Genomic DNA, 27,004 nt, shown 5'->3' on the forward strand with positions numbered 1-27,004 from the left:
TTGAAAGAAATTTTGACAGTGCTTCAGAAATAACTTGAATTTTAAAATATATTTTTCAGTTATTTTTCCAACCACGAATTTAACCTTCATCCAGCCAACATACTTTTCACAAGCAAAAAGTACACTAAAATGTGCATAACTTTTTTGTTTCTCGATGGATTTTGTTGAAATTTTCAGACTTCAGAACTTCAGAAGTCCAGGACACTTGGGAATATGGTCCAAGTGGTTCCAGAGTTATTCCGGATTGTCTTGGGGTGCCAAAATTGGCCACATCGTCAATTCAACGGATATCTCAAAACCCAGATGAGCTAGAAGGTTGATGTCTTCGGCAATGTTGTTCGGCAGACTAAGGGCTACCTGGCAATAACAAAATTCGTTGAGAATTTCTCCGCTAGGTGGCGCTAGTAACAATTTTTCTACAATCATCTATATCTAAAGATCCTGGTGAGCTAGAAGGTTGGTGTCTTCGGCAAAGTTGTTCAGCAGACTCAGAGCTATCTGGTAGTAACAGTCTTAATTGGGAATTTATCCGCTAGGTGGCGCTAGTTACAAATTTTCTTCAATCTTCTATATCGCAAGATCCTGATGAGCTAGAAGGTTGGTATCTTTGGCAAAATTGTTCATCAGACTAAGGGCTATCTGGCAATAACAAAATTAGTTGAGTATTTCTTCACTAGGTGGTGCCAGTTACATTTTTTCTTCAATCATCTATATTTAAAGATCATTATGAGCTTTCTATAAGGTTGGTGTCTTCGGCGAAGTTGTTAAGCAGACCCTAAGCTATCTGGCAGTAACAATCTTAATTGAGATTTTTTCCGCTAGGTGGCGCTTGTTACAAATTTTCTTCAATCTTCTATATCTCAAGATCCTTCTGAGCTAGAAGGTTGGTATCTTTGGCAAAGTTTTTCAGCAGATCAAAAACTATCTGGAAGCTACAAATCTAATTGGGAATTTATCCGCTAAGTGGCGTTAGTAACAAATTATCTTCAATTTTATGTATCAAAAGTTAACAATCAGATCAATATTGGGTGGCTGCAGTTTGTCTTCGACAAATTGTTCACATCGTGGCGAAAATTTTAAATTCCCATATTTTACGTTCGAGATTTTCACGCGTGATTTGTAACTTACGCAGCTCAACAGCCACAATACATCAGTTAGATCATCAATTTGTTTTATGTACTTTTTTTTTCACTCAAAGCCTTATATTTATTTACGAGATTTTTTGGTGGTGCTCTCTTTCGCCGAGTGGTAAGAGTCCGCGATAATAAAGCAAAGGCATGCTGAAGACATCTGGGTTCGATTCCCGTAGACCCAGGATCTTTTCGTAAGAGAAATTTCCCTGACTTCTCTGGGCATAGAGTATCATCGCACCTGCCATTCGATGTACAAATACTAAAATGGCAACTTTGGCAATGAAAGCTCTCAATTAATAACTGTGGAAGTTCTCATTGAACACTAAGCTGAGCAGCAGGTTCTGTCTGCCAAGAAGAAGAACGAGCTTCAAAAGGAAGTCGTCACTAAAATTTGTAATGATTATGTCTTAGATGGGTCGCATCCCAGGTCATCAGCGTATGTTTTAACCACTATACCGAGTCCATTTCCACATAGAGCACTAATTCTTTGTTTTTCTGCTAGAATTATAACGAACCTTTCTTATATAAATAATAACATTGGGTTTTGACAGACACTCAATGTGGTCGAATATTTTCCACGGCATGAGTGTGAGCAAGTAATTTTGCATCCAAAAATCAATCGTGAGTATTTTGAAGCATATCTCAAAAGATTTTGCTTTTGTGGGAGAACCTCATGGTTGAGATTTGAGTGTCAATGTACCAACACTGGATGTTCCACAGATCAAGGGCAATCTGAAATGGAAAACTGAACCAATTTATTTTCCTTAAAACAATCCAACGGAAATGTTATAGACAACGGTTTAAATGCTCAACTTGCTGCTCAACGCTAAGGTTTAAATTTAGAGCAATCTGAGTACAAATAAATGCTTAAGTAATAACAAATAATGTCACTGATAACAAAACTGGTTGATTTTTTTTTTATTTTGAGTTATTAAAAATTCAGTGAGTTGATGATCCTTAACCTGATATCGAAAACATTAATTTACTGGGACTGTGTGAAAAGTTATTTCCATGAATAATCAAAATTCAAGGGGATTCCCGTACCGAAAAAATCGATACTTAACGCGTAATGCTTATATATACGCACATAAATCGAAAAGTTATATGGAATAATTTTATATGGCAAAATTGGTCTGATAAACTATACACTTCACGATATTGAAAAATATATTCAGAAAAGTATTTTTAGTACCGGTTGTACATAATGGAGAAAAACAAAAATCCTCTCAAACGTCTTTTTCAAACAAACGTTTTGATATTCGGGAAATTTCTAGTGGAATATCTTTCTTAATAAAAAATACTGTTACTGGCGCCACCTAGCAGATGAATTACCATTAATATTTTTTACCGTTAGCCTTCTAGCTCTTCACGATCTCAATATGTAGCACAATAAAACATTATTGCTAGCAACACCTAGTGGATGAATTCTTAACCGGATGTTGCACTGCTAAATAGCCCTTGATCTGTTGAACAAATTTATGGAAGCTTATCGGAATCTCGAGACATAGAATAGGGATGAATTTTTAATAAGATTTGCAACTGCCCAAAAATTCTTGATCTGCTGAACAACTTTGTCGAAGACACCAAACCTCTAACTTATCAATATCTCGTGATATAGGAGATTGAAGAAAATTTGTTATTGGCGTAAGCTAGCGAATAATTTCCCAATCACTGCCAGATAGCTCTTGGTCTACTAAACAACTTTGCCGAAGACACCAACCTTCTATCTTTAGATCTTTAGTAAAAGAAGATTGAAGAAAAATTGTTACTGGCGCCACCTAGCGGAGAAATTCTCAACTAATTTTGTTATTGTCAGATAGCCCTTTGTCTGATAAACAACTTTGCCGAAGACACCAACCTTCTAGCTCATCAGGATCCTGAGATATAGAAGATTGAAGAAAATTTGTAACTAGCGCCACCTAGCGGATAAATTTTTAACTAAGATTGTTACTGCCAGATAGCTTAGGGTCTGCTGAACAACTTCGCTCAAGACACCAACATTCTACCTCACCAATATCTTGAGATATTGAAGATTGAAGAAAATTTGTAACTAGCGCCACCTTGTGGATAAATTCCCAATTAAGATTGTTACTGACGGATAGCTCTTTGTCTGCTGAACAAATTTGCCAACCTTCTAGCTCACCCGGATCTTTAGATATAATAGATTGAAGAAAAATTGTAACTGGCACCACCTAGCGGAGAAATTCTCAACTAATTTTGTTATTGTCAGATAGCCCTTAGTCTGATGAACAACTTTGCCGAAGACATCAGCATTCTAGCTCATCTGGGTTTTGAGATATCCGTTGAATGGACGATGTGGCCAATTTTGGTACCCCAAGACAATTCGGAATAACTCCGGAACCACTTGGACCATATTCCAAGTGTCCTGGACCATAAACTAGAAGAGTTTTTCAGGAAGTTCTGATAATTTCAACAAAATCCATCGAGAAACAAAAAAGTTATGTACATTTTAGTGTATTTTTGCATGTGAAAAGTAAGTTGGCTGGATGAAGGTTAACAGCAATAATGGTTTAACTAAAGTGAATATTTTGACTTTATTATATAATTGGCATAACTAAACAAATTAAAGGAATAGCTTTATGATATATTCCAAAAATGTGAATATAGACGTAATATCGTTATTATTTTAAAACCTGCTATTAGATAAAATATTCAAAAATGTATTTTAAAATTAATGTTATGTCCGACATTCTGTACAAATGTTATTCAAATCGGTCCATAAATAACTGAGATCTGGCTTACCAATGTTGAACATTTTGTATGGAAAATCGAAAAAATTGCAAATGTTTTCTCCAATACTGTATATTACTACAAGTTGTAGTCTACAACGATTACTGCCCTAGTTCACGAGAATATACACCAGCATCATCTCTACATTCAAGAAGGGAGCCATCAGTATAACATACTATTGGAATTGGTCTGTGAATTTTCCCAGCACATCATTCTATGCATTCATATTCGGAGTATTCTAGCAGTTGCTTCTGGTACGACATAAAAAAGCCGTCAACGATTTCTGTAAGAATTTCTTCAGGTGTGTCTCTGGGTTTCCATCAGAGATTAGTATTTAATCTAGAAATTTACCTGTAGTTTATTCAAGGATTTCTTAAAAAGTTTTTTTTTCATAAAATCATAAACCCTTTTTTTTAAATACAAAGAGTTCCAACAATTTTACCTGATATACCTAAAGTGTTATCTTTCTTGGAGGTACGACTGTTATGTTGATGTTTGAGGTTATGGCTTTCAGTCTTAAATAAAACTCAAAAACGGATTTTTGCTTACATCCGACGTTTCGGACACATGTATTGTGCCTTTTTCAAGGATTAGCTGTGTTCCGTTTTATCGTTTGCCCACAGCATAGGCAACATTTGTCCAACAGCATAAAACGAATTCCCCGTTCGGGTACTATACGGGAGTAGAAATCCGAAAACGATCCGGGTCGCGTTTTCAGTTCTGCGACCCGGATCGTTTTCGGATTTCTACTCCCGTATAGTACCCGAACGGGGAATTCGTTTTATGCTGTTGGACAAATGTTACCTATGCTGTGGGCAAACGATAAAACGGAACACAGCTAATCCTTGAAAAAGGCACAATACATGTGTCCGAAACGTCGGATGTAAGCAAAAATCCGTTTTTGAGTTTTATTTAAGACTGAAAGCCATAACCTCAAACATAAAGTGTTATCTTATTTCCTCCAGGCATTACAATATAGTATACAAGGAACATCTCGTGTTGAGATTTTAAGAGAATGTATGGTGATGTGCTAGTATCCATCGTATTAAGCATTGATCAGTGAGAACCTGAATTTTTCCCAGTATTGCAGTGAATGATGCTGATACAAACCGATGCTAAATAATTCTTTCTCAAAACTGCTTTAGTATTGTACAATACGATTTTGATATAATCTTTATCTCTTTTTGAAAATAATGCAAAGAAAATGGATCTTGCCGTATTCTCAATCCGTCGTATCGTTTTCATTTCTGTCGCAATCAGTTTCCAGATTCGTCTCACAACTCACGGCTCACTGTGATATATTGAGTGGTCAAAACACAACATATCAACGCTATAATGAAAGGTTTTACTGGAAAATACAGATCTACGGGCATCTCTCTCCATTCCGCCAGCATGATGGAATAAATTAATTTCCTTAAAAATTCCTTGTTCGTCATCAAAATTTAGCCCAAACAGCCTCTTTTGACCGTACAATTATAGCATTTGCTCACAGTGCAGCGAAAACAACACAATCATAGGAACCGTATTTTTACGAAGAGCATCGCGCACACATTGATGTGCACTAGCTTTTTTTTTCTCAGTACGACGGATTGAACTTTGTTTACATTCTCAATTTTACGTGGTCGGTGAGAAAATTTCATACAATTTCGTGAACTGTAGAACTTTTACGTCGTGTGATTAGAATGAAATCCTTCAGTGAAGATGTACGAAGTTTTTCCATAGTGAAAATAAGTGACTGGCGAAGTGAGTACCATAGGGGGGCAGGAAGAAACTTGTATAATAAAGACTGGTGTCGACCATTAAGCATTTCTCTCGTGTTCGTCCATGCGATTTCGGTAGAAAAGTGCACAGTGAATAATTGAACTGAAGTTATTTAACGAAATACAGTCGTTTAATTGCATTTCTGGTGTACAAGTGTCATGGTGTACCATGACAGTTTTCACAAAAATACACTTGGAAAGTTAATCCATGTTGCAGGTAAGTTGGAGTATCCGACGTAGTGAAACATTTTAAGTTTGATACGAAGAATAATAGCGCTTACGTCGAAGTAGAACGAGACCCTACATAACCTCTCTGGAATACTACTGGAAACTCCTCATCAGGACTCCATCCAATGCTTTCTTCGGACTATATTTTTATATTTACAATGAATCTATGAATAAAGACTGAAACGCGCAAGAATTGGTCAACTTCAAATTGATGTGTTTCTATTGAAAAAGCATTAAAAAACCTGAAATGCTCCATTTGAAAGTTGAGTGTACATACAATGATTGCTTTGATGAGTTTTCATCTGTTGCTCTCCAGCACGGCATAAAAATTAACAAGGCAGGCCCTTTACTGGTGTAAACATTGAATTTGTTTGTAAACATGTGACGCCACTCCTATCGTACCATATATCATCCGGACCACTAGATCATTTTACACAAATTTGTTCGAGATGGATAGGTATGACGTCGTCCAATAGCTGTCAGTTTTCGGAATATATCACTTTCTTAGCCGGACAGGACTTGTATACTGCATGAGGAAAAAAGCAGGTGACCGAAATTTTCAAAATCATCAAACTATCGAAAGTGACTTTGTCATCACTACGAGAACTATCAATCAAGAGATCTACGTCTAGGAGTGCCTCGAAAATCGATTACTCTCTTTCCTGATGCAACATAATAGACTTGTGCTGTTCTGGCCAGACTTTCTTGCCAGTGGATTACAACAAAATTGTTGCACAATTATATCAAAATTTGTTACGAACCACAAATTTTGTTTCATTTTTGTTAGGAGGGCTTTGAGTTGATGGAGGAAATTAAAACATAATCAAAACAAAATCAGTTATAATATCAAAGGCTGTTTCAAATTTGTTTCAATATAAAACATAATTACAGTCGACTCTCTACATCTCGATGTTCTATATCTCGATATCTCTCCCTATGTCGATGATTTCTTAGGTCCCTTCATTCTGCATACAATTTCTCTCTCCACATCTCGATATCCTCCTAATCTTGATATTTCCGTATCTCGATGTATGCCTGTTCGTTTTTCGTTCCCAATTATCTCTCTGTATGTCGATGTGATTAATATCAAAGGTTACTAGACCAAATTATTGAGGTTTAAAATAAATTATTTTCTTGGCATTCCGTTGTTTTTCATTCTAGTCTATATAAATAAAAATGGAATGGTGTTTGTATGTCACGAAATGGCTTACGAACGGGTCAGCGGATTTGGATAATTCTTTCTCCATTTTGTTCGTCAAGGGTTCCGACGTGTTTGTGTGTATAAAAGTTGCAGGATATTCACCGGGAAAGTCGGAATAACGAGAGTGAACGGAACTGTCATTTTGTATGGGACGATTCGTACTGGTTTTCAACAGCCTACTTGATGGCAAGACGAAGTTTGCCGGGACCACTAGTATTCAATAAAAAATTGTTCTTTGTCTCGATCTCTCCCTATCTCGATGGTCCCTTCGATATCGAGATGTGGAGAGGCGACTGTATAACACAATTTGTAACAATTTTTTAAAGGAATTGCTTATAATTATAAAAATTATGTTATAATTCAATTATGGAAAATAACAAAATTAGTTACATTTTTGTTTTATTTGAAATGTAATGAGTTACATTTTAATTTCAATTATAACATATTTTGTTTCAATTTTGTTTAGTGTTGAGGAAATTTTGTTATAATTTTTGTTGTTTTAACTACTAACCAGCCAAAATTATAACAAATTTTGTTAAAAAAAACAACGCGCTAACTGAGTAACAAAATCTGTTACAACTCTGTCGTAGTACACTGCACATTGGGGAAATCCGAACCCAAAGGTGGAAAAAATTGTTAACTTTCTAAATAGAAAGATTAAACAACCCTCCCAACATCCTAGAACTCCGCCCTATCGAATGGAATTGGGCCTTGATAAAATGGGATCTAAACCTAATAGATCCATGGAAAACAAGCTGTAGTTTAAACCAAACTGGCGTTCGGCAGCGAATAAGATCGATGATACCACTGTGCAATAATTTATGGAAGGCGTTGAGCTGAAGGCACGGCAATTCGGATTAGGCAAACCAAAATAATAACCGAAAGGAAATAACAAGCGTTTTGTTTGATGTATTTTGACTGAAACATACGATTTTTTCGTCGACCAATTTTTGCGCGTTCCGGTTTTTATCTACAAGAACTCAAGCACCAAAATACCGCTATTTACTCAATTAAAAGTTGCTGAATCCATTGCCGTTTTCAAAAATATCATAGCACGTCTAGTTTTTGAGATATCGGCTGTAGAAAATTCAAAAATTAACTATTTTAGCCAAACTACATACAAGTTTGCCGGCTTGTAAGGCAATTTATTTGCCTAAATTGCCACAAAATTTAGACTTTATGTGTATAACAATACTTATCAATGAAGTTTGTAATACTTTCGATGCGGAAAATTTATTTTTTGATGATTTGTAAAAGTATTGCATTTTCCCATACAGAAGAAACGAAGAATTTTGTACGGAGACAGTAAGCATGTTGAATAAATCGGTTTAATCTCAATTTAATCGTGCGATTTCATCCATATTATGTCCAAATTTAATGTTCAGGTATTATTTTTCATGCTCGGTGGATTAGATCGCAAACAAGTTTGATAAATTGTACTTTAAATTTTATGTAAACGTCAATGAAACCAGTGTTATATACAACTTTGGCGACCTGTAGCTAAAAATTGTGACGTGCTGGAACATTTCTGAGAATGGCATCAGATTCAGCAACCCCAAAACTACTAGAGACACATAACTTGATCCTTAAGACACGCAAAAATGTCATTTTTTTACGCTGTGTAATTCATTCACAGAAACCATAAGAAAATTCTCAAAATTCTCTTAGAATCTATGAATTTTTGCGAGGATTCCCAAGTAACCACTAGCCCACTAATTCGCCTTTTTGGCCTTATAGGGCTATTACTAGGGCATGTCAGCTGTATTATAGCACTTTATTGGCACGCAGGGCGAATTAAAGTGCCATTTGGTTACTTGGGTTGTGCTACTTTTCTCCGAATGTCGGTTCCCCAAATGTCGTTTCTCCGAACACTAGTTCCCGAACGCCAGTTTCTCGAATGCCAGTTCCTCGAATATCCCATTTCCTGGCACTCATAATAGTCATTACATTATGTATTTCAGGGTGGTGAACGAATTGGTCTTTTGACATGTACCCTTTTTAATTTGATTGTCTGTTCATTCGAGTTTTACCGTCCTCAGAATTTTAGGGAAAATGTGTTGAGTCGAGAATTATCAAATACCTACTTCTTTTGTTTACTTATCATGCTTACTAGCTTACCATCCTGCCACTGAAGACTAGTATAGCATCTCTTTTGGGGGAAATGGCGTTCGGGTAACTGGCGTTCGGGGCATCAGATTCTTATGAAAAATCCTACACAAATCCATGGAGGACTTAATGAAAGAATATTTGAAGTGCTTCTAGAAAAAAAAACCCGAAAAAACTCCTGGGCAAATTGTTTTTTGAAATAATGGGGAAAATTTATGTAGAAATATCATAACGAAATCCTGAAAGAAGCTTTTAAATTATAACTAAGGGAATGCTTTAAGTAGCTGTTTTTAAGTAGCTGTTGGTTGTAAGAATTCATTAAAAGAATGCCAAAAAGCTCTTCCGAAAAAAACAGAAGGATTTTTTACATTTTTTTCTGCAAGTACTCCCTTGTAAGAATATGCTAAATACCGCCACGTGGCATTGACTAAACCTTTACAGTACTGGGTACTGACATCACAGTTTCCAAATTGTATAGTTTCAGTCAATTTTGATGATTTTTTTGGGGAAATCACACATAAGCTATAGTTTTCAATCAAGCATTTATTATACTGAAGTTGATGATGGTTCCGGGTTAAGGTCAAAATTTGTTAGGATACCTACATACTTGGATTTTTTTATCTTTTCGCAGCTTTTAGTTTTTAATTTTTCGCAGATGTGCAAGAAAGCAATAAATAAGGCAAACATAAAAGATGTCTCATTGATAGACGGATTGTCCGAACAAACAACGACAAACTTATCTATTTAATTTGCAGCTCCTCAATGCCATGTTGTCCAAGTTCAGAACTTATTTCATACCCGATTTTGGCAACGAAATGGATCCGTTTTTAGCAACATTTTTGAAAATCATAAAAATTTGTAAACTTTTTACAACAATCTGTGTGTTTTTTGTGTTATTCATTTGAAAAGCAAGTCAGCTTCACGCTCATCGCATTTAAGAGCTCAATTTTTGTTGATATTCCCCCTAATTGCACCAAATGCTATTATAACCGTACGCGTCTATTTACTTCTAATAGGTCGTGTGTCGTTGCAACGTTTCATTAAGTAATTAATCTCAATGAGTATTGCAACAAGAGTTCCAATGTCTTTTCTCAGGCATTCACGCTGTATGACCAGCCCATTTGAGTATGCCGGTAGGTGATACACATTCTTCATATAATTTGGAAAAGCTCTTTTGAGAGCAACAAAAAGTCTATGAGTTTCTATCACGAATTTCGTCTAGCCTATTCAGCTCACTGTTCCTTTTATTGTAGAATAAGAGGCATAGCGTATATAAAAGCATCCATAATAATAGAAGCAAACCATGCAAAAGTTGGGTCTCTTAGCTTTTTATAAAATTTCTTTGACAATACCAGGATAAATAAATGCCCCACCAACTGCTCTTATACGCTGTTTTACCAATATGACACATGCTAAGACAGTCGAAACTACACTTTATTTTCAATAAGGTAATTAAAGCGTACGATGAACACGATAGAGACTCTGAATAATGTTAGACAATTGAAGAAACGATCCAATGTTGCTAAGGATGAAGTATAATGCGTGCCATATCAAGATTTTAAGATTTAATTATCCTGGCGATCCTTAGCTAGGTCTAGGAGTTATCCAACTGTATTCTGGAGAATTCTTTCGGAATCATATGTTTTTCTGAGAATTTTCAGTGGAATGTTGAAAATACTGAGCAAAATCTGGGTATTCCTATCGGGCATTAAAGGTTTCTTTAAAATCCATAAGAGATATAATTAGTTTCTCGAGACGCTGTAAATTCCTAAGGTCTCAAACGTCCTGTAAGTTTCTAGCGGAATGCTGTGATATTCTGGTAGCATTCTGAACATTTCTAGCAAAATCTTGAGGATTCTGAATAGTTTTCCAGCGGAATATGGAGATTGCTATTGGTAATCTTAGAAGGCCTTATGAACTTTTTGAGAATTTCCAGCAATATCGCAGCGGAATCTTAAAATTCTGAGCAATGTTAAATTCCTAGCAAGCTCTTGCGTAGACGTGGATTCCCATATGACTTCTAGGCAAGATCCTGTCTATTTCTAGCGAGCTACTTCAGAGTGTTAGTGGATTTTTAAGGGTTTCATAGCACGGTCCTCCGAATATCTGTTGTATTATGTGTATTCTACGAAATTGTGGGCCGCAGTTAAGGATCTTGGGGTGCTCAATTGACTTGTGGGCCGCATGTTGAGCATCACTGTTCTATACCATTTTTCAATTATTTCTGGGGAAATTTTCCATCCATATTTCTGTGGAAAATCCAAATGAATGCTTAGTCAATATTCTGTTTCGATAAACATTGTAGTGTTTGTATATTCCGATTGATTTCAGCTGTTTTATGTGTGCCCTGTTGATTGTAATAAATCGTTCTATATAAGATACCATACTATGCAAAGTACATAATTTTAAAGAGCCATTTTCAATTGATCGAATATTGTCAAATTTGGCAGCCGAAGCGGTAGCCATTAGACCACCAACCCCGTCATTGTCAAATTTGACGCTTGGACTTAAAAGACAAACTGTTATGTTAAGTTATGTTCATTGAATTAGAAAAAATCATTATGTTTTGTAACACCTAGAGCTTTTTTGTAAATACGTTTCTAATGAAAAGCATTGTATTTCTGTATCCTTTAACTATTTTATGGAATTGTCCAATTCTAGAATAAAAGTCAATTATGCGATTATTTTTTTACACGGTCTCTGTATACAAACAGTATACATAAAGCTTATAGAACATCATTGAAGATGCTTCAGCAATCGAAAGTGTGTGGAGCGTCTGTCACAATTAACATGACAGGTCTATAAATTTATAGCATAGCCCTCTCATACGGAAATCCGTTCCGAAATGAACCATTTGGAAGTCTAGCCATCAATTGGATCCATAATGATGATGTAATAACGTCCAAATAATATTCTTGAAATTGAAAACAATGTTCTGATTTTGGCACGGTTCCGTTTTTGGGAAATAAAAATTTTGATTCTGTTGCCAAAAACGGAATCCTACTGTAATTTGATTTTGTAGTCAGTTTTAAACCAAGAATCTCAAAATTAGATAATGTCAAAACTCCTAAAAAAAACAATTTTCGCAGAAATTATCCCGAAATTCTTCTACATATTTTTTGATACGTTCATTTATCCAGTATTTGCTCAAGAAAACAATTAACAGCAAATTTTTAATTACCATGTAAAGCTTATCTAAAGTTTAATTGATTGTTAGCTAAAACCAAGATTGTTTCAAATGTATAAGATTTCTTTTCGATTCACTTCTAAGTTGTAAAAATTTATGAACATCCATCTCAATGTAATGTGATAGAGGTGAGGAGATGCTTCTGTGTAATATACAACTGTTTGAATGTATTAGTGTACCGATTGTGTTTTCACGCAGCAATCCTTTGCATCAAACGTTAAAAGGACATATAAATTACCTTTTTTTAACGACCGGTTTCGGGCTTGATGCTGCCCATCATCAGGACGATGTCCAACTGATTGTACTTTTGAAGCAGAGAGAGAGGATATCCGAAGGATTAGTTTACCCTTTTACCCGAAGGTGACCAATGGGATTAAGAACACCCTTAAGCAACATGGCTTCCAGACAGTGTACAAGAGTACCAACACTCTTAAAGACCGCCTTTGTTGCTTGAAGGACAAAGTACCGAAGGAAGATTTGTCGGGGATTTACCAAATTCCGTGCAAAAGCTGTCCTGCGGTATACATCGGCCAAACTCGCCGAAAATTCAAAACACGTTTGAGAGAACATAAGAATGCCACTGAAAACGGCAGAACAAATGAGTCAAGCGTTGCAGTACATACAGTGGAACTCAAACATTCCGTCGACTGGGATAATGCAAAGCTCTTGAAACCTGTGAGGAAGACTTCGCATTTGAATGCTTGGGAATCGATGTACATCGCTACTGCTGAGCAACCATTGATGAACGAAGATGAAGCCCCAATAACATCACCCCTATTTTACCTGACCAGACGAAAAATCAAATGATTTTACCCCCTACATTCGACGTGTACTTAGCCAAGTATGAAGCTGTATATGTGCGTTTTCCTTCTATACAATCAGTTGGACATCGTCCTGATGATGGGCAGCATCAAGCCCGAAACCGGTCGTTAAAAAAAGGTAATTTATATGTCCTTTTAACGTTTGTAAGAACCATAAGTGTTGTGTCCTGTCTCGCGTCGCGTCGTGTGATTGTGATATAGTTCTTACGTTGCACAAAACCCAAAATAATGAATCCTTTGCATTTTGACTATGTGTGACGTCATACAGCTTGTTATCGAATGTTACTTGAGCTTCGTTGCTAGCAACCCTTCCGTTAACAAGGATGTTATGTGTTGTTATTCAAACAAAAACATGAAAAAATGCAGCACTTCAGATAATTTATTCTATTGAGTTCTAACTTTTATTTTATTTTAGAACGAAATCTTGAAGAAAGGAAATAGAGGCATGGGAAACATGGAACTTATGGAACAGATGGAAGTGCTTAAGTTATTCCACGTTTTACGAATACTTAGTGTGAGCTAACAAGTTCATGGCTGCAATGCTGCAAGTATGGCTGAAAGACTGTACCCCAGCAGAAGAAAGAAGAAGAAAATAATTTTCAATACTTACAACCTGAATGAGGTATGAATGAGCCCTGCTAAAGAGGTAAAATACCTCAAATAATACCTCATGCATATTCTACAAATACCAAGCTGATAGCTAGATCAGGTATTGTAATAAAATATCGTTTTTTTTTACGGATTCAATTACCGTTAAGTCACCAGTCACCGTGCGGCCTCCATTCACCGTGCACATATACAAATTCCTACAGAATATTCATACAATTTTTATAAATTATTCTTTTGTCAGAAAAATAAGATAAAACTGATGAAATGAAGTAGTTTTTGTCACAAAGCATTTTGAAAAACCTAGTTTATGTAGTCAAAATCATGTGAATTCTGTTTGATAATGATATATTTCAACACTCTTAGTAGAAACGCCAAAAAATCATATTTTTTCATTTTAACGATAGAGTATGATTTTTTTGAATTTCAACAAGTTTTCACTGTTTGTACTATTACTAAGATGTATTTCATCGTATGAGCAATAAGATTTTATGCAAATTAGATTTTTTTTATTTTGTTCCAGTCGAAACCCAAATGCACGGTGAATGGACCCTTTTCAATATATATGGTTCCTATTACCGTGCATTAGTGTAAAAGGCATGAAACTATTTGGCAATTTATTGTTATGTTGTCATTGAACTACTTCATATTTAGTTTTTGAGTGAATATGGAATGGATTGGACAATACAGTCAAACCTCCTATAACGGTTTTAATGAAAAAGTAATGATTTAGACAATTTAATTTTTTTATTGTTTTTATTGTAAATGATGATTTTAATACTCTTAAAAATGAGTGCGCACACTACTAGCAACATAGTTGCACCATCAACAACGTTTCTTCGAGATACAAAATTAAATCATGACGAAAACTATACGCACGGTGAATGGTGCACTTGTGTGCACGGTAAATGGTAACATAGAACGGTACGAGGCGACCATAACATTACATTTTCAAACATAATTTTTGAGTATTTTTTTGTTATGCATCACTAGTTTTAGATTTTTCCCTGAATTATTATATAATTGCATGCTACGTAGTGGTATTCTAGTGCGCTTCAAATTATTTGGAAAAATTATATAATTTTTTGAAGTGCAAATTTTTCTTAAATGCACGGTAAATGGTAGCTTGACGGTATTTGTATTGCTTCGTTACGAACAGTTTCGAAAATTTCGCATATCGTTCCGTTTCGTATGCCTATGGGGGCTTTGCGGAAATCTTTGTTGTATTTTCAAATGAACTCTATCACAGAGACCCATGGAAGAATCTATATAAATAAAAATGGAGTGATGTTTGTATGTCACGAAATGGCTTGAGAACGGTACTACCAATTTGCATAACTCTTTTACTGTTGTCTTCTTGAAGGGTTCTGACGTGTTCGTGCGACGAAAAAGTTTCGGGAAGTTTTCGGAAAAAATGCTAAAACGGGAGGGTACTAATATGTCATTTTGTATGGGAGGTTCCATGACATTTTTCAACAGCCTACTTGATGGCAAGACGAAGTTTTCCGGGGCCACTAGTACTTTTTAAATTCTGGAACATGTATGACAGAGATCTAAATAAACGTAAGGAGTAACGTCCAACGAGATTTTTAACGATTTCCTAAGAAACAAAACTAGTTGAAATTTAATATAAATCCTTGGAATAATCTATATAAATAAAAATGGATTGGTGTTTGTATGTCACGAAATGGCTTACGAACGGCTCAACGGATTTGAACGATTCTTTCTCCGTTTTGTTCGTTAAGGATTCCGACGTGTTTGTGTGTATAAAAATCCCAGGATATTCACCGAGAAAGTTGAAAAAACGAGAGTGAACGAAACTACCTTTTTTATGAGATGATCAAAAGCGTTTTTCAACAGCCTACTTGATGGCAAGACGAAGTTTGCCTGGGCCACTAGTATTGAAATAATTCTTGAAATAAATATGGCCAGTACTGCAAAAACATTCCTCAAAGAATTCTAAGTGTAGCACAGTCGAAATACATTTCTGACGAAAAGTTTCCAGACTGAAGCCACACCCTTTGACTCCATGCGGCTAAGTGCTTGGTAACATTAACCGCACGGCAACGAAGCCCACAAGGCATAACGCTTGTGTTGCGTTATGGCAATCTGACTCTCATGATATCATGATGTATTTTAATAAGATGAAAATAGTCTGGAATCATAATTACAAAGCCAATCATTCTTAAACATTTTGTGTCCAGTAGATCACATTCACATGATGGAGCTACATTCATTTACTCGTCCGAATTGATTCAAAACATAATTCATTTTCCTTATAGTTTTAACTTCCATACACCTAATTTGGCCAGGGTACTCCTAAGTTGGCCTGTCTTATGAGAAATTAATGTTAGGAACCGAAGCTTAAACTCTGGCCGAAACTGGTTCCATATTGACCAACGAGATTTTCATGGCGAGAACATGATATGAGCTCAACTATTGTATTTTTCATACATTCAATGGATTGAAAGCTTACATTTTACATGTTTGTAAATTAAACAGGGTTACCCATACGATTTTTAGACATTTTCTATCCGGGTGTTCAAAACCGGTGATTTTACCTTAATTCTTCGATACACGCCAAATTAAGTTTTCTTCAATATTAAGGAAAATGAATAATGAAATCATATTTAAAAAAAAATACATCAGGTAATTGAAGAGTCAGTTTAAATTAACTTACGTTTTCACCAACGAAGATCTTGAAACAGTTCGGAACATTACACTGAAACTTAAATCACATAACAAACTTTGTTCCACAACTCTATTGAATTCTCATCCATTGAAAAACCCCTCACTATGAAATCGCTACCGATCGTTGTCGCAAAACTTGCCCACCAAACATTTCACTACATTATTTTGTGCGAACACAAACACTTTTGCCTGCACTCGTTTGCTGTTCTAGTGCGGCGACCAAACTCGAAACCCCGATGCTGGCATTGAATTTCAATATTTCAACCGGAGCCGGGCTCCAAACTCAGCCATTCTTTGTGCACAGGTTTTCTATTTGGATGTGTAAGGTACACTCGGAACGAAACGTTCACAGCTATAGATTCACTTCCCCTGCTTCCTTTCCTCGCTTTCTGCACAATAAACGCCACAAACAATTCACCGACGAAGACAAAAGCCGGTTTCCGCACTGCCAATCGAAACTGCGACGCTTATTTTTATCTCCCGGAGAACAGAATTTCACCCGAAACTGCAGCACAAAGCCTCGAGGCCCATCAACGGCAACAATAAAATGCTTTCGGAAGCATTTGCCACACACACGAGCAGCTCATTAGAACGATTCGATTGCCAATTTCCCACTCAATAACACATGCTTCACTACGGCAAGTTCACCGCTTCCAGGGTCGAACTGCGAAGTTCTAGGTAAGTGAAATCACACCGTTCGCCCTCGCGAAGTCACGCACTGTAATCAATAGAAACTGAACATGCCGACTCATCCAAGCAAGCGTGACCGAATTGCGTAATGCAGAGCCGAACATCCACCGAGAAAGGGCCCACATGCAAGTTCCACAGATCAGGCAACGGACACCGTCCCGCCCATTTCCTCCGGAAAATAATTTAACACTTCTGCAAATTACAATCACCAAAATGAGCTCCCGTCACTCCACCGACATCGAACGAAACCGACAAACAACTGCTAAACGTTGCGAATCGATCAACGCGACGAGACACCGCCGACAAGAGGTGGGGTTCTACAATTCTACATTCGAACGACAACGACAAGACCTCGGTACTGTATGAGCCACCGCCCGCTTCAAAAGTCCCGAACGAACTGTCGCCTACCACGGAGCGAGAACGACGTTCTGGTAGGTCACTCCGCCCTCGGATCGGAAGGGATTCGGTTCGGTCCGGATGGGGCACTCACCTGAGTGGAACGGAATTGAGGGGGCAAGTGAGCGCACAGGACGATTTTTTTATCAAATTTCCCGTAGTTTACGAAGGGTCGTTATTGTAAGGGCAAATTACAAATTTCTCTGAAAATAATAAATTTTGCTACAGAACTGCATTCAAAAGTTTCTTGATGATCTGATAATTCGTCTTTTACTGCCGCTATACGCATAATTGTCTTATACTCGAAAAAAATGCACTAGAGAAATATGTGACTAAAAACTTCTGCGCGTTTGTGCTCTGGTAATTGGTAAACGTTGTGACAAATTCAAACCAAATGTTTAAAATAATAAAGAAAGAGGCGTAAATCAAAATCAAGAGTTGGTTTCAGCAGAAACACTTAAATTTTGTGTGAATTAGAATAAGACGATTGTTGAACTTATTGAATTACCACATTTTCAGCCTAACGGAGTAGTCAAAATGCTACATTTCTTTAAAATCCAACGTTCCGGTATTTGGACTTGGCATTTTCACCTTTATATCCCTTAAAAGTCAAGTTCAAAAGCCGAAACGTTAAGTTTTAAATAAATGTAGCGTTTTAATATCTCCGTAAAACTGAAAAACCGCTAATTGAAAAAAAAATATACTTCAAAATTCAGTCAGTCAGTTCCGCCTGGATATACGACAGTTTGGAAGAGTTTCTACGCATGACACAAAATATAATACAAACAGCGAACCGAATCTTAATATGAAATGACGGAATTTTCTGAAAAGTACGCAATAAATTCATGTAATTGTTAGACTCTCGTAAATTAAATGCTTAAGTTCATCATGTCTGTATTTTAACATACAAAGAAAAATTGAATAAAAATAGAATTAATTTTGAAAAATTTATTTCAGATTACTTCATTCAATTATGCAAAATGGCGTCCAGAGATTTTATTTATTTGTTTATGGGTACGATACATTATACAGTAAGAACCCAATTTTTTCAGTCCTCGATGAATGAAAATTCTAAAGATTTCAGAATCGATTTAAATAGAAATAGAAATCGATCAAATAGAAATTCTGAGATTTCAAAATCGATCCTGGGATTCCGGTGTGGATGCTGGTGTTTCAGTGTGGGTCCTTCGATTCCAGTGTGGATCTTGGGATAATGTGAATCGTAGGATTTCAGTGTGGGCCCTGGGGTTGTAGTGTGTATCGCACAATGTCAGTTTCAATCCTAGGGTTCCAGTGTAGATCCTAGAATTCCAGTTTGGATCCTGGGTCACCAATGTTGATCCTGCTCTTTTATTGTGGATCCTTTCATTCCAAAGTGGATGTTTGGATTGCAGATCGTAAGATTCCAGTGTGGATCCCAGGATTGTTATTTGGACCGCAACATTTTAGTTTGAAACTTGTGATTCCAATGTGGATGCTAAGATTCTAGTGTGGATTCTGAAACACCAGTGTGTATCCTACGGTGTATCCTAGAATGAATTCTGGTGTTTCAATGTGAATCCTGGCATTTCAGTTCTGTGTAAAGACCCTGGAATTGTAATGTGTATCGCAGAATTTCAGTGCTGATCTTGGGATAAGTACCAGTGGGGATTCCAAAACTCCAGTGTGAATACTGGAGTGGTATATCAGTTTGGATCCATTTGTTTCAGAGTGTATTCTAAGATTACTGTACCATCTACAGGATTTCAGAGTGTATCTGTGATGCGGATTGGAGGGTGACAGTATGGATCCTTCGATTCCTGTGTAAATCCTGGTATTCTAGTGTAAATCCTGGGATTTCAGTATTGATCCTGGGATTTCAGTGGGAATTTTGGATTTCCCGTGTGGATGTTGGGATTCCAGTGTGGAACAGGGAATGCCAGTGTGGATCTGGTATTTCAGTGTGAATCCTAAGATTTCAGTGTGAATGTAGGCATTCCGGTGAGGATACTGGAATTCCAATGTGGAATCTAGGATTCCAGTGTGGATTCTGGAATATTATTATGAATCCTAGAATTTCAGTGTGGATCGTAGGAAGCCAGTGTGGATGCTGGGCTTATAGTGTGGATTCTGTGGTTTCAAAGTTGATCGTGGTGTTACAGTATGAATTTTAAGATCGTAGCGTAGATCCTGGGATTCCAGAATGGATTCTGGGTTTCCAGTGTATATCGTAGTATGTTAATGTGGATCTTGGTATTTGTGGATAATAAGATTTCAGTGTGAATCCTAGTATCCCAGTTTAGATCCTGGGATTGTAACGTGCATCGTAGAATTTCAGTTTTGAACCTGAGATTTCAGTGAGGATCTTAAAACAGCAGTTTGAAATATAACACTGCGGAACACGTTTTTGTCTCTAGCACCCAAATACCGCTATTCACTTAATTAAGGATTGCTGAATCCATTGCCGTTTTCAGAAATATCATAGCACGTCCAGTTTTTGAGATATTGACTGTTGAAAATGCAAAAAATGACTATTTCAGCCAACTTGCATGCAAGTTCCCCAGCTTGTAAGGTAATATATTGGCTTAATTTGCCACTGAATTCAAACTTTATGTGTATAACAATACTTATCATTAAAGTTTGTATTATTTTCGATACGGAAAAGTTATTTTTTGATGGTTTAGAGAATTGTTGTATTTTGCCGTATAGAAGAAACGAAGAATTTTGTATGGAGACTGCAAGCATGTTGAAAAAATCGGTTTAATCGAAATTTAATCGCGCAATTTCAATCAAATTATGTCTGAAATGAAAGTTCAAGTTCTATTTTGCATGTTTGGTGGATTAGATTACAAAAAGTATGAAAAATTGTACTTTAAATTTCATGTAAACATTAATAAAAGCAGTGTTTTGTACAACTTTGGCGACCTGTAGCTAAAAATTGTGACGTGCTGGAACATTTCTGAAAACGGCATCAGATTCAGCAGCCCCAAATCTACTAAAGACACATAATTTGGTTCTTGAGACACGCAAAAATGTCATTTTTGTTACGCTGTGTAATGTTAGGTCAGATAGAACCTGGAGATTTCAGTGTGGATCTGGGATTTTCAATGTGAATCTTTCAATTTCAGTGTGGATGCCGGTATTTCACTGAGGAATCTGGAATTTCAGTAGGTATTATTTAATGTGAATCGTAGGATTCTTGTGAGAGTTCTGTTGAAATACTGTGTAAATGTTGTGAATATGCTGTGGAAATAGTAACAAAATTGTTTAAAATTTATTCGGAATCATACTTATCATATACTTATCTTAATTCTGGTGAATGCTATGTGGAAATCCTCTGAAAATTTTGAGAAGATTCGGAGTGAATCCTGTGAGAGTTATGTTGAAAAAATAGAAATTCCTCAGAGATTCCTGTGGAAATACGTTGAAAATAATGGAAGAATTCCAAAAGAGTAATGAGAGAATTATCTGGTTTAAAATTCTGGCTAAAGATTACGCTCTACACAAATTTCCAAATTTGTGTATGGACAAAAAACCACAAGGGGGAGGGAGATTCTAGAAATCTTGAAAAAAATAATCACGTGATTTATGGATAGTCTATACAAGTTCTTCAAGCAATGTCTTTAATGGGAATTCTCCCAAACATTCTTGAAAGCTACCAAAATTATTTCAGAGATTTTTTCAATCATTTGCCTTAAGGAATTTTTATATATAATTCTTGGAATTTCTCCACACAACACATTAAAAACTCCTAAAGCAATTGCTGCAGAAATCTTTTAGAACAATATTCAGAGAATACTCTGGACTGAAAATATGCCTTGAAAACTCCTTAGATTCTCCTTACAGAGATTTCTGAAACTTTGATAGCTTCTGTCGGTAAATAATCCAAGAATTTAAATAGAAGTTCCTCTGAACGTACTGGTATATTTTAAAATTCCCGCCACGAATTCGAGCAAATTGTATTTAAAACTAATCGTATTTTAATTGAAAAAAAAAAGAATTATTTCTATGACACTTCATAAATTATTTTTTTCTCAAGACTTCAAATGCTTCTAAAAACACAAAAAAAAAATGCGGAATCCAAAAAAAATTTTGATTTCCGAAATTCTGAAACTTCTGCAAAAATCACTTCTAGGGATCCACAAATTACTGACATTCATAATTTCAGAGAAAATATCCTGCACAAATCCTCGGTAGAGCATATGCAGAATAAAGCTGAAGTAATTCTTGAATATAGTCTTTTTAAGAAACTTCTTTAAAATAAAATTTATGTAGAAATTTCTGAATAACGTTTCAGTCAAATGCCTTGAATCACGATCAGACGGGCTCCTTAGTCATTGGAGAAGTTTATTGGAGAAATTTCTTGTGTTTATTTTGAAAGCATCTTGAAATGTATGCTCAAAATTATGTCTCAAGGAAATTTGAAAGCATTTGTGCAGGATCATCTCTATTAGAAGTTTTGGAAAATCCTTAAATGTTTTCCATTAGACAAATTCCAAAGGAAAGAAATCAATGGAGGAATCTTTGATGGAGAATTGGATTGGATTATTTATGGCAGATTCCCAAAAGAATTATCTGATCTGATCTGATGTTCCTAGATACACTTACTTACTTGATACTTGATGGGCTACAATCCGCTACGTTGAATCTACGCCGAATGGATAATTCTTCTCCACTGGGCTCGGTCCTGAGCCAATCGCTTCCAGTCGCCCTGAACGTTAAGTGCCCTTAAGTCCTCTTCAACTGCAAAAAGCCAACGTGTGCGCGGCCTACCACGAAGCCGACGGCCTCGTCCGGGTTCTCTACTGAATATTATTTTTGCTTGTCGTTCTTCCGGCATTCGTACCACGTGACCAGCCCATCGCAGCCTGCCGTGTTTTATGAGCTTGATAATATCCACTTCTTTATATACTTGGTACAACTCATGATTCATGCGACGCAGCCAGATGCCATTTTCTTGTTTACCGCCGAGTATTGTTCGCAGCACTTTACGCTCAAAAACTCCAAACGCTTTCCGGTCGACCTCTTTTAATGTCCAGGATTCATGGCCGTATAGAGCAACCGGAAGGATAAGAGTCTTATATAGCGCGAATTTTGTTTTCGTCTGCAGGCTACGGGACTTAAGCTGGTTACGGAGCCCGTAAAAAGCCCTATTCGCAGCTGCAAGACGCCTTTTCACCTCACGGGTAACATCATTATCGCAAGTCACTAAAGTACCAAGATACACAAATTCTTCCACTACTTCAAATTTTTCACCACCTAGCAACCACTTCACTACCAACGTCACGATTGGAACCACGCTGTCTACCAGCGATCATGTACTTAGTTTTGCTGGTGTTGACGGTAAGTCCAATCCTCGCTGTCTCCCTTTGAAAAGGCACGAATGCCTCTTCTACGGCTCGACAATCAATTCCGATTATATCGATATCGTCCGCAAAACCCAGGAGCATATGTGACCGGGTGACGATGGTACCGCTTCTTTGCACGCCCGCTCTCCTTATAGCTCCTTCGAGAGCAATGTTGAACAAAAGATTCGAAAGCGCATCTCCTTGCTTCAATCCATCTAAGGTAACGAAAGAGGTTGAAGTCTCATCCGCAACCCGCACACTTGATTTCAATCCATCCAACGTTGCACGAATCAGTCTAATCAGTTTCGCCGGAAAACCGTGTTCTACCATTATCTGCCATAACTCATTTCTCTTTACTGAATCGTACGCCGCCTTGAAATCAATGAACAGATGATGTGTCTGCAAGTTGTATTCCCAGAACTTATCAAGGATTTGTCGCAAGGTAAACATTTGATCCGTCGTTGATCGGCCCTCACGAAAACCAGCTTGGTATTCGCCGACGAAGGACTCCTCCAGCGGTCTCAATCTGTTGAACAGAACACGTGACATTATTTTGTACGCCGAATTGAGGAGCGTTATTCCTCGGTAATTGGCGCACTCCAATCTGTGGCCCTTCTTATACAGAGGGCAGATGAGGCCCTCCAGCCAGCTAGCAGGCAATTCTTCTTCATCCCATATCCTTAACAGAGTACGGTGCAGCATTTTGTACAGCTGCTTACTACCGTGCTTGAAAAGTTCGGCCGGGAGCTCGTCTTTTCCAGCAGCCTTACAGTTCTTCAACTCCTTAATCGCTCTTCTAACCTCATCTAGCGTCGGGGGCTCCACAGCTTGTCCATCGTTGCTGATGATTAATCTGTTCTCAGACGCGCTCGTGTCCTCTCCATTCAACAATTGCTCGAAGTGTTCTTTCCACCTGGCAGTCACCAAGATTTTGTCTGTCAGCAAGTTACCTTCGCGGTCATTGCACATGACGGGAGACGGCGCAGTTTTTCTCCGTACGCCATTGACAGTTTCGTAAAATCTCCGCATATCGTTTTGTTCGATGCTGTTTTGCGCCTCAGTAATGATGTCCTCTTCATACTGCCTTTTCTTTCTGCGGTGAATTCGTTTCTCGGCTGCTCTAGCTTCCTTGTACCGCTCTCTATTCTGCCGGGTACCAGACACTAACATCCGACTTCTGGCAACATTCTTCTCATCCGTCACATTCTGGCACTCCTCATCAAACCAACCGTTTCTGGGTCGTCTCTGAGCAGTACCTATCACCTCTCGCGCTGCTGTGCTCATCGCACCGTGGATAGACTCCCACAGATTGTTGAGGTTTTCGCCTACGTTGTATCCCCTTATCCGCTCATCAAGCTTCCGGCGGTACTCGTCTGCTACACCTTCTGTTGATAAGCGCTGGATATTGAAACGCGACGGTCGCTGTGTTCTTGTGTTCGCCACGGTAGACAACCGTGCACGAATTTTACTAACAACGAGATAGTGATCAGAGTCGATGTTTGGGCCTCTAAAGGTCCTCACATCGATGACATCCGAGAAATGCCGACCGTCCACCAAAACGTGGTCTATTTGGTTGCAGAGCTCGCCATTTGGGTGCATCCAGGTGTGCTTTCGGATGTCTTTGCGTGCAAAGTAGGTGCTGCTGATGGCCATCCCTCTAGCTGCAGCAAAAGTTATTAGCCTTAGGCCGTTGTCATTGGTGGCAGAGTGAAGGCTCTCCGTACCAATTATAGGGCGGAAAAAATCCTCTCTTCCGACCTGAGCGTTGGCATCCCCGATAACAACTTTTACGTCATGTTTTGGGCACTCTCCGTAGGTCTTGTCGAGACAATCATAAAACGCATCCTTCGTGTCGTCGGGTTTATCGTTTGTCGGCGCATAGATGTTGATCAGACTGTAGTTGAAGAATTTGCCCCGTATCCTCAATACGCAGATTCGTTCATTAATCGGTTTCCACCGCATAACACGCTTCATCTGCTTCCCGATCACTATGAATCCGACGCCATGCTCTGCCTTATCGCTGCCACTATGGTAGATGTTGTATTTGAAAGCTGTGTTGGCGACGGGATCCACCACCCTGAATTCACGTTCTCCAGTTCTAGGCCATCTTACTTCCTGAATAGCAGCCACGCTCACTCCAACCTTCTGCAATTCACGAGCCAAAAGGCTCACTCGTCCGGGTTCATTTAACGAGTTTCCAATCATAGTCCTTATTTCGTCGCCAGGTCGATTGCCGAAAATATCGTTCGTTATTTCTCCTTTCTCCATTTTTCGTGGTAGGTAAGAAATTCGATATGCTACCTTACCAGGGTCGCGATACCTACATCACGATGGTGGGGCTGCCACCTTAGGTGTAGCTGACGTGATACAGCATTTCATACTCAGCCGCTGGATGCCAGAACAGACGCTGTTTGAGCCGCACCTCCTTGGTGGACATACGCTCGAGACGCACCTCCTCACTCTAGCTGATGTCAGAAGGACAACAGTGCCCAGGCTGCACTACCAGCTAAGTACGCAACCCTTAGCTGGCGGTCTTTGTCATCATTTGACCCGTGGAAGCGTGAGGTAGGGACTTGTGAGGACCAGAGCTATGTTGGACGCTCCTTCCTAGTTGTCGGCTCACCATTTCACAGCCCTAGATACACATTGAGGATAATTAAGGAAAAGAGTAAATGAAGCTAAAAAAAGTCTTAGATTGGTTTATGAAAAAGAGTGTTTTGTAAAGCCCAAACAAGACGCTTCGTTTTCGGGACGCCGGGAGTTTGGTTTTCGTTTCGCGTGTTGTGCTGGGCAGTGTTTTGTAAAGCCCAAACAAGACGCTTCGTTTTCGGGAGGCCGGGAGTTTGGTTTTCGTTTTGCGTGTTGTGCCGGGCAGTGTTTTGTAAAGCCCAAACAAGACGCTTCGTTTTCGGGAGGCCGGGAGTTTGGTTTTCGTTTTGCGTGTTGTGCTGGGCAGTGTTTTGTAAAGCCCAAACAAGACGGTTCGTTTTCGGGACGCCGGGAGTTTGGTTTTCGTTTCGCGGGTTTTGCTGGGCAGTGTTTTGTAAAGCCCAAACAAGACGCTTCGTTTTCGGGAGGCTGGGAGTTTGGTTTTCGTTTCGCGTGTTGTGCTGGGCAGTGTTTTGTAAAGCCCAAACAAGACGCTTCGTTTTCGGGACGCCGGGAGTTTGGTTTTCGTTTCGCGTGTTGTGCTGGGCAGTGTTTTGTAAAGCCCAAACAAGACGCTTCGTTTTCGGGAGGCCGGGAGTTTGGTTTTCGTTTTGCGTGTTGTGCTGGGCAGTGTTTTGTAAAGCCCAAACAAGACGGTTCGTTTTCGGGACGCCGGGAGTTTGGTTTTCGTTTCGCGGGTTTTGCTGGGCAGTGTTTTGTAAAGCCCAAACAAGACGGTTCGTTTTCGGGACGCCGGGAGTTTGGTTTTCGTTTCGCGTGTTGTGCTGGGCAGTGTTTTGTAAAGCCCAAACAAGACGCTTCGTTTTCGGGAGGCTGGGAGTTTGGTTTTCGTTTTGCGTGTTGTGCTGGGCAGTGTTTTGTAAAGCCCAAACAAGACGGTTCGTTTTCGGGACGCCGGGAGTTTGGTTTTCGTTTCGCGTGTTGTGCTGGGCAGTGTTTTGTAAAGCCCAAACAAGACGGTTCGTTTTCGGGACGCCGGAAGTTTGGTTTTCGTTTCGCGTGTTGTGCTGGGCAGTTTTTTGTAAAGCCCAAACAAGACGGTTCGTTTTCGGGACGCCGGGAGTTTGGTTTTCGTTTCGCGTGTTGTGCTGGGCAGTGTTTTGTAAAGCCCAAACAAGACGCTTCGTTTTCGGGACGCCGGGAGTTTGGTTTTCGTTTCGCGTGTTGTGCTGGGCAGTGTTTTGTAAAGCCCAAACAAGACGCTTCGTTTTCGGAAGGCCGGGAGTTTGGTTTTCGTTTTGCGTGTTGTGCTGGGCAGTGTTTTGTAAAGCCCAAACAAGACGGTTCGTTTTCGGGACGCCGGGAGTTTGGTTTTCGTTTCGCGTGTTGTGCTGGGCAGTGTTTTGTAAAGCCCAAACAAGACGCTTCGTTTTCGGGAGGCCGGGAGTTTGGTTTTCGTTTTGCGTGTTGTGCTGGGCAGTGTTTTGTAAAGCCCAA

At 38.4% G+C, this 27,004-nt stretch overlaps 1 protein-coding gene across 2 annotated transcripts in view; it reads right to left on the reverse strand.

Annotated features, from left to right (window-relative positions):
* LOC110676157 (formin-J) overlaps positions 1 to 27,004 on the reverse strand; it is a 95,650-nt gene that overhangs the window by 19,455 nt on the left and 49,191 nt on the right. The window contains exon 1 of one of the 2 annotated variants that reach the window (XR_002500118.1): positions 16,474 to 17,583. The exons of the other annotated variant lie outside the window; for it this stretch is intronic. The gene's annotated coding sequence lies outside the window, so the exon portion shown is untranslated. Of the gene's footprint in view, positions 1 to 16,473; positions 17,584 to 27,004 lie in introns of those variants that run through there. 2 annotated transcript variants of the gene reach the window in all.

The sequence above is a fragment of the Aedes aegypti genome, chromosome 1, assembly GCF_002204515.2.
Source record: "Aedes aegypti strain LVP_AGWG chromosome 1, AaegL5.0 Primary Assembly, whole genome shotgun sequence".
Classification (NCBI taxonomy): domain Eukaryota; kingdom Metazoa; phylum Arthropoda; class Insecta; order Diptera; family Culicidae; genus Aedes; species Aedes aegypti.